Source organism: Arachis duranensis, chromosome 1 (genome assembly GCF_000817695.3).
Source record: "Arachis duranensis cultivar V14167 chromosome 1, aradu.V14167.gnm2.J7QH, whole genome shotgun sequence".
Classification (NCBI taxonomy): Eukaryota; Viridiplantae; Streptophyta; class Magnoliopsida; order Fabales; family Fabaceae; genus Arachis; species Arachis duranensis.
This window is the reverse complement of record NC_029772.3, coordinates 32576573-32586197: the sequence shown is the minus strand read 5'-3', so window position 1 is coordinate 32586197 and position 9625 is coordinate 32576573.

Sequence of the window (9625 nt, the reverse complement as noted above, 5' to 3'; positions counted from 1 at the left end):
ATTGGTGTCCAGCCTTTATTCTTTGTTTTTCTTGCCACATTGGCTTTTTCTTCTTCCTTTTCTTTCTGTTTTATTTTGTTCTCAAGGGATTTTTTTCTTTTCTGATAAGAACCTTTATAACAGCAAGCTAGCTCATACTTCAATGAAAATGATACTATGCAGCAATGATTTCATGAGTTTTGCATTTAATCAAACACATATACCACCATTAACTTCCATTCTAACTTATGCAACATTGGATATTTACTTTCTAATTCAACCATTTCTCATTTATTTAAGCATATGGGAAAAAAACAAAATTTAAAGCGAAGTGATGAATGACAAGCATTATGCAGATCAACATACTTAATCAAACAACATCACTTGCAACTAAATAAACACTTTAGCAAGACATACAAGAATTCCTGAATTAAAACATTTCACAACAACAAGGATTAAGTGTAGATACAACCTTTTGGATTGCAGCTTTTCATTCTTCCTCTTGTTGTATCCCTTTTGAGTTAAGATGCACAATATCTTCAATGGTTGACTAATTTCCTGCATAATTCTCAAAAGTTGCTTGCTTCTCAAGCCCTTAGATGAATGGTTAGTATGCATAAAATGAGTGTGTCTTTTGGATTTATTTTGGTGTGGGAACACCAAACTTAATTGTTTGCCACAGCCTCTGATGCAACAAATTAACCATATGTGAAACCTTCTGTCCTTGCTAAAGGTTATGGAATTAAAACTAGAAAGCAGTTAAGTAGTTGAATAATCTGTCTGATTGCTTGGAGCTAGCATTATGCAGGAAGTGAGAATATTTTTAAATGAGATTTTGGTGGAACACCAAACTTAGAATCTTTCATTCTCCCTTAAATTATTTTGGTGTGCAACACCAAACTTAGCTCCTTGAAATGCATACCAATTATTCAACATTTTTATTGAAAAAGCTATGAAAAGAAAACTACCTCCTGTTGGGTTGCCTCCCAACAAGCGCTTCTTTATTGTCATTAGCTTGACATCCTCCATTCTTTGATCATGGAGGCTGAAAATCATAGTGCCTCAGCTTTTCACCTCTTACTGTGAACTTTCTTCCGGTCTCCTCTTTGATGATCTCAAGGTGTTCAAGTGAAAGGACCTGGTTCACAGTGTAGTATTCAGACACTTGTGGAGACACCTTCATTGGTTGGGTGTTTAACATCACTTTATCCCTTGGTGAGAAGCCTTCAGTGGGGATCTTCTTGTTTCTCCACCCTCTTGGCCTCTTCTTCTTTTCTTTCTCAAAAGATATTCCCTGCCTTGGTGGTTCTTTATCTGGGATGTTAAATTTCTCATATGGGGGCTTTGGATCTAGTTCCTCCTTGATTTCTTTGGTTTGTTGCACCATCTCTACTGCTTTCAAGCATGGATTTAGAAGTCTTGGAGTTAACTCATTGAATGCCTCCTTCAGGCTTTGATCTCTGGCCTTATCCTTCATACAATCTTCTTCTTGGGTAGGCTCATGCATGGTTTTAAAAATAAGGAATGCTAGGTGCTCATCAGGCACTCTTAGCAATAATTCCCCTTTTTCAGCATCTATCAATGCTCTGCCCGTAGCTAGGAAAGGCCTCCCCAAGATGATGGGAGTGTTAGGGTCCTCTTCTATATCTGAGATAACAAAGTCAGCAGGGAGAAAGAATTTTCCCACTTTTATCAACACATTCTCCACAACTCCCAGTGCTTGCTTAGTGGATTTGTCAGCCATTTGGAGAACTATTCGTGTGGATTTCAGCTCAGAAATTTGAAGTTTCCTCATTAGAGACAAAGGCATTAAGTTTATGCTTGCACCGAGGTCACAGAATGACTTCTCAATTGTTATGTTTCCTATGGTGCAAGGTATGTAAAAACTCCCAGGATCATCTTTCTTCTCTGGCAACTCTCTTTGGAGGATAGCACTACATTCCTTTGTCATCTCAACAATCTGTACTTCCTTTAGGGATCTTTTCTTTATGAGTACTTCTTTCATAAATTTGGCATATATTGGCATATGTTCAAGTACTTCCAAGAAAGGAATATTGATGCTGAGCGTCTTGAATATGTCCAGGAATTTTGAGTATTGCTTATCCTCATTTTCTTTTTTAAACCTCTGAGGGTATGAAAGTTTGGGGACACAAGGATTCACTTCTTCCCTCTTCTCTTGTAGTTGTGATTCAAGGATGTTCTTGTCTCCCTTTGAGATTTGTGCCTTTTTAGTTGTCTGATCCTTTTCACTTTTGTCCTCTATTTCTTCTTGTGGAACTTCTCTGTTATGTTCTTCTTGATTAATGGCTTTCTTCTCCCTAGTCTCTTCACTTTCCACTATAATTGCTTTGCACTCCTCCCATTTTGTGGCTTTTCCTTTGTCCCTTGGGTGTTCTTCAATGACATTGGGGAAGGTATTTGCTCTCTTTTCACCCATTTCTGAAATTTGCTTAGCCATTTGCCCCATGTGTCTCTCAAGGTTTCTGATTGAGGCCTCTTGGTTTTTGAATGCCAGGGCCTGATCTTTCCTTGCAGTTTCCTGATCTTGTCTTGCCATCTCTTGATTTTTCATGAGTTTCTCCATCATTTTCTCTAGACTTGAGATTATTTGAGAGTCTGGATTTGGTTGTGGTTGTGTGAAATGAAATGGTTGTTGCTGGAAGTTGTTTGAATTAATTGTGGGGGTACTTTGTGGGTGGGATGTGGATGTGGAAAAGTTATTCTGGTGGTTTTGTGAGTTGTTATGGGATTGGTGGTATGTGTTTTGTGGGTTTTTGAATTGGTTAGTATTATTGGATGAATGGTTTTGGTTGTTTGTGTTGCTAATGCTGCTATAGTTGAAGTCACTTTGTCCTTGGTTCTGGTGCTCACCCCACCTTGAATTAGAATGAGTCTTCCAGGGTGTCTTGTGTGCATTACCATGAAAATTGTGTTGTAATGAACTTGAAGTGTTATTCATGCATTCCACCTGCTCAGAGCTTTGTTGCTCATAATTGAATGTCCCAAAACTTTCTTCAGATTGATTCCACCCATGTGAGGTTTGAGATTGGCGTTGTGTGTTTACTGCAGCACCTTGCAGTCCATCAATTTTCTTGGCCATCATTTCTATTTATTGCTGAAGCTGTTGATGCATCTGTTTGTTTTGTGCCAAGAGAACGTCAACACCTTCAAGTTCCAGCACATCCTTTCTCGGGGCTGGTTGGCGTTGCCTTTGATGACCATAGAAGTATTGATTGTTTGCCACCATGTCTATGAGGTTTTGGGCTTCCTCTGCTGTCTTCATTAATTGCAAAGAACCTCCTGTTGAATGATCTAGTGCTTCCTGAGCTTTTAGAGTCAATCCTTCATAGAAGTTTTGAAGTTTATCCCATTCTTTGAACATTTCTGGTGGACACTTCCTGAGTAAAGCATTGTATCTTTTCCATGCATCATACAATGACTCTCCAACCATCTGAGTGAATGTTTGGACCTCTGTTTTGAGTCTGATAATCCTTTGGGGAGGATAGAACTTGGCTAGGAATTTGCTCACTAAGTCTTCCCAATTATTGATGCTTTCTTTGGGAAATATCTCTAGCCATTGAGTGGCCTTATCCTTCAGAGAGAATGGAAACAGCAGTAGCTTGTAGATGTCTGGATGCACACCACTTATTTTGATAATTTCACAAATCCTGAGGAAGATGGATAAGTGTTGGTTTGGATCATCAAGTGGACTTCCTCCATAGGAGCAATTGTTCTGCACCAGAGTGATAAATTGAGGCTTCAACTCAAAATTATTTGCATGAACGTTGGGAGTGAGTATGCTACTCCTGTAGTTTCTTGCATTGGGGATAGTGTAAGAAGCCAACACCCTTCTTGCAGGCTGGGTATTGTTGCTCACTCCCTCTTCACGCGCCTCAACCTCCATGACTTGAAAAAATCACAAACAAAGCAAATGAAACATGAACATTCTAGTGCTAGAATGTGGTTAGAGGGTTAGGTGACACAATGTGTCAAACAGTTAATGTGCTTATAAAAAAAAAGAAAAACAAAGAAAAAGTGCTTAATCTAGACCACCACCTTACTTAATCATTGTCAATCTATTTCAATCCCCGGCAAAGGCGCCAAAAACTTGATGTGTGGAAAACGATCCAACACAAAACTCACCGGCAAGTGTACTGGGTTGCATCAAGTAATAAAACTCATGGGAGTGAGGTCAATCCCACAGGGATTAAAGGATTGAGCAATTTTAGTTTAGTGGTTGATTTAGTCAAGCGAATCAAGTATTGGTTGAGTGATTTTGTATCCAACAGTAAGTAAATAGCAGGAAATGTAAAGCGAGATGGATGAATTGCAGAAATTAAATAGAACTGAAAGTAAAGGTACTGAATCTTAAAGAACAAGAAATTAAATGACTGAAACTTAAAGTGCAAGAAATGTAAATTGCGGTAACTTAAAGTGCAAGAAATATAAATTGCTTGAATGAAGAAGGGATTTGAGGACTGGGATTTCAGAATTTAAGCAAGGAAAATTAAATTGCAACAATTAACTAAGCAAGAGATGATTTGAAATTGATTAGATCTTCAAACAGCAAATGGAAATTTAATTGCAGCAGTGGTTCAGTAGAAGAACCAAAAAGAGAAAATCAGGTCTCAGGACTCCAGAGACTAGATAGCAGAGTCTAGATCTCAATTGCCTTCCTAGATCCAAGTTCACAAAGTAATTAAAAAGAAATTGAAGATTGCAGCAGTAAAGGAAATTAAATTCAACTTAATTATGCAGTAGGAAAATCAAAGAGATTTTAAATGGAGATTGAGACAGAAGTTCCTCAAATCTTCACATTCAAGACTCAACAAAACCCAGTAAAGAAAACAAAACGATCAGAGGAGGAAGAAGTGAATTCTCTCCTCCAATTCTCAAGACAAGTTTGCAGAAAAACAAAAAATGGAACGTGCTCTCAAGTGACTAAGGATGAAAATTCAAAATGAAAGTAAGCTCTCTAAAAAAAATAAAAAAAACTCCCCTTCTAATCCTAACTAACACCTATTTATACACTTTCCATTTTGGATTTAAGAATTTTGAGTAGGCTTTTTGATTTGGTGAAGAATTGAATTAAGTTGGATTTTTGAGTGAAATTCAGCCCATGTTGCTCCCAGGAGGCTGCCCTGCCCTTGTGGAGGGCAGAGCAGGGAAGTTGTGTGAGGAAGCATGTTGCGTGCCAAGTGTGGGAGAGGCATCAGGATGCTGCCCTGCCCTTGTGGAGGGTAGGGCAATGTTGCCCTGGTGCGCCTTGCATCTCTTAAAAAATTTCGCGTGCCAAGTCTTGGACACCATCAGGGTAGTGCTCAAGTGGTGCTAAGAGCGTAGCTTCCTTGCTTTGTTAGTGAAGTCTCCATGTTCTAGACTTGCTGGGAGCACTTTGGCCAATTTTTGGCTTATTTTTCTTACAAGGAGCACTCCTTCTTTCCCTTGGGTCATGGGTTCAAACCTTGTAGCCTTCATTATCAAACTTTTTCTTTGAATTTTTCTTGGATGAAGCCCGATAATGCTCTCAAGGAGGGCAGGGCAGAATTTTTCCTTCCCTTGTTTCTTGGTCTAGAATTGTGCTCCACCCTCAAGGAGGGCAGGGCAGTGAAGCCTTGCATGCTTGGTTCATTGTTGTGCTCCCTTGGAGGGCAGTGTGCTCTTGTGGAGAGCAGTGTGGCTTCCTTCCTTCATTGTGTCACACTCTTTTTTTCCTTTGCCACATTCTTCTTTTCCTTGGGCCACGCTTTCTTATTTTCTTCCTTTATTCACCTACGAATAATCAAAACAACCAATCAAAGTATCACCAAATTCACAAGGTTTATAAATTAATTAAAAATCAATTAAATTTAGCTTAAACCTCATGATTTAGTACCAATTAAATGGTGGTTGTTTGATTCAAATAAAACATGCAATTCCACTCTAAATTGCTTACTTATAGTGCAAGAAAGTGCATAAAAACTAGTGAAACAAGTGAAATGAGCTTGAAAAATGGGTATATGATGACTTGTCATCAACCATTGACCGAGCCATCATGATTCATTACATCATGCTTGGGAATGAGGTGGAGGTACATGAGGTGATACCTCAAGAGCTATACAAGGTGGCAGAAAAGCCCTCCACTCAAGCAAGATTGGCATTCCCATATTTCATATGTCTCTTATGCAATTCCGCAGGAATTTTCATAGAAGGAGACATCCCCATTGAGGAGGACAAACCCATTACTAGAAGAAGGATGGAGCATATAAGAGAACCTGCACAAGAGCTTGTGCATTCACCTCTAGAAATCCCTGAGATGCCTCAAGGGATACATTTTTTGCCTGGAAACTATTGGGACTGACTGAATACTTCTCTAGGAGAATTGGGTTCCAACATAGATCAGCTGAGGATGGAGCATCAGGAACAATCCACCATCCTCCATGAAATAAGAAAAGATCAAGGAGCTATGAGGGAGGAGCAACAGAGGCAAGGACGAGACATAGAGGAGCTTAAACGCTCCATTGGATTCATTAGAGGAAGCAGTAGCCGCCGTCACGAAGGTGGTCATTATTTTTCTGTTTTCCATTGTATTTCATTGTTTGTTTCCTATTTCTAAGTGCATGATCATCCTCTGTTGTGTCTTAAGCTATAAGATATTCCATGTATCTCTCACCATACTTAAAAGAAAATTTTATTTGAAAAAGAGAAGTAAGATGCATGAACTCGAGTTATATAATAAGAATAGTCCAATTATTTGATGTGGTGACATTACTTTTATCATTCTGAATGCATGAATTAACAGTGCATATTTGATGTTAGAGTTAAGAATGTTGGCTCTTGAAAGAAGGATAGAAAAGGTGAAGTATTATTGGTAATCTTAAAAATCCAAATATTGATTCTTGAACCAAGAAAAAGAAGCAAAAAGAAAAGAAAGAATTGCGAAAAAAAAGAGAGAGAAAAAAAGAAAAAGCCAATAGCTCTTTAAACCAAAAGGCAAGAGCAAGAGAGAAAAAAAAGAAAAAGCCAATAGCTCTTTAAACCAAAAGGCAAGACCAAAAGGGTTAGCAAGAGCAAAAGGGGTCCAAGGCTTTGAGCATTAACGGTTAAGAGGGTCTAAATAAACAAAATCTTGGCCTAAAAGTTCAAATGAGCTGCTTCCCCTAACTATATGCTTGTGGTGTGAAGGTGTCAAGTGAAAAGCTTGAGACTGAGCAGTTAAAGTCGTGATCCCAAAAGCAAAAGAATGTGCCTAAGAACTCTAGACACCACTGGATGGGGATTCTAGAAAAGCTGAATCACAATCCTAAGGGGATCACCGAGTTATGTGATGAGTAAATATTTTATACGCTTTTTGGCGAGTTAAATCTCAATTTGGCCCCTGAAATTTGGTTTGATACTCAAAATTTCCCCCACAATTTCGTTGGCCCTAATTAGAACTCCCAAATTTACAATTGTGGCTCCAACTTGCCCCTGTGATTATCTCCGTCACCGAAATACTGATCTAGTGCAATTACATGACATGGTGGACACTACTTAAATGATGCTGCATTGGTTTACGAGCAAATCCTTTGGAAACTACGTAGTGTAAGGGTTTTCTTGATGTTTGGCAACTTATGATCGTCGTAGTGGAAAGAAAGAGAGTTTTAACCCACAAAAAATTGAAACGACGTGGTTTCCAAAGGATTTGGACGCGAAACCAATGTGCCGTCGTTTAAGTAGTGTCCACCGTGTCATGCAATTGCATCAAATCAGCATTATGGTGACAGAGATGATCACAGGGACAAGTTGGAGTCACAATTGTAAATTTGGGGGTTCTAATTGGAGCCAACGAAATTGTGGGGGTCATTTTGAGCATCGGGCTAAATTTCAGGGACCAAATTGAAATTTAACTCCTTTTTGGCATCATTTTCATATAGTTTTCATTATTTTATTATATTTTCATAGGTTTTACTACAAAATTCATATTTTTGGATTCTATTTTGAGTTTTTGTGTTTTATGATGATTTCAGGTATTTTCTAGCTGAAATTGAGGAGTTTTAGCAAAGTCTGATTCAGAGACAGAGAAAGGATTGCAGATGCTGTTAGAATTTGACCTCAATGCACTCGAAGGAGCATTTCTGGAGCTACAAAAATCCAAATGGTGTGCTCTCAACGGATTTGGAAGGCTAACATCCAAGGCATTCCAGAAATATATAATAGTCTATACTTTGCTTTGGAAATGAAGGCCTAAAACTTCCGTTCAATGCCATCCACCAGCCTCATTCCTGGCGTCCAATGCCCGAAAGGGGGTAGCTGGCATCCAACACCCATTCAGGAGTCCAAAGCTAGCGTTAGATGCCCAAAAGGGAGCACTAGCTCATGGCTTCACTCAAGTTCAGCCCAAACACTCACCAAGTGGGCCCGAAAAGTGGATTTTTGCACTACAAGACTAGTTTATCTTATTTCTATAATTCTAAGTTATCAGATTAGTATATATAGGAAGAGATCACCCTTGTTTAGGATCTTCTTCTTCCCCCACTTTATTTTCGAACACTATTCTATGTACAGTATGAGTCACTAACCTATGGAAAGGTGTACCACCTACAAGTGGAGCTCAAACACAAGGCCTACTGGGCAACAAAACTCATAAATCTTGATGCAAAGGCAGCAAGAAAGAAAAGGTTGCTCCAGCTGAATGAGTTGGATGAATTCCGACTTGCTGCATTTGAAAATGCAAAGATCTATAAAGAGAGGGCCAAGAAGTGGCATGACAGAAAGATTCCTTCTAGAGTCTTTGAACCTGGACAGAGAGTTCTGGTCTTCAATTCTAGACTGAAGCTCTTTCCCATAAAGCTTAAGTCATGTTGGACAGGACCTTTCCTGATAGATGATGTATCACCCTATGGTCATATAGAACTTCAGAGTAATTACTCTAACAAAAGATTTATTGTTAATGGCCAAAGAGTGAAACATTACTTGGGTGGTGAAGTTGAGCAAGAAAAATCCACCTTGTTGCTGACATGAGTTGATGACAAGTCATCTTAGCCTAGTTTCACTAGTCTCTTTCTTTTGTTTTTAATAGAATTATGCACTTTCTTGAGGCCTAAGCAAGCTAATTTGGGTAGATTTTCATGCTTCCTTTGATTGAATCAACCATAGATAAATTCATGCTATTTCATGAGATTTGATGCCATAATGGTTGCATATTAGGATAAAATGAATATCTCATGATTTTGAGCATAGCTTTGATGTGTTTGGTTGGTTAATGATAGGTGAAGAAAGCTTGGAGAAAGGTTGAAGTAAGAAGGAATGGCTAGAAGCAAAGAGAGGACAATGAAACAAGTGAAATTGAACCAGGAAGCATAAAGTTGGACTTGAAGTTAGCCCTCAAACTTTTGCACAAACTTTTGGGTGAAAAGTTAGCCTCAAAGTTAGCCCCCTAACTTGGAGGCTAACGTGAGAATTGGAAAACCACCCCAGGGCTAATCAACGTTTGCGCCAACGTTAGCCCCCTAACTTGGAGGCTAACGTGAGAATTGGAAAACCACCCCAGGGCTAATCAACGTTTGCGCCAACGTTAGCCCCCTAACTTGGAGGCTAACGTTGGCATGAAAAATTTGTCCATGGGTTCCTCACGTTTGCGCCAACGTTAGCCCCCTAACTTTTGGGCTAACGTTGGCACATGAAG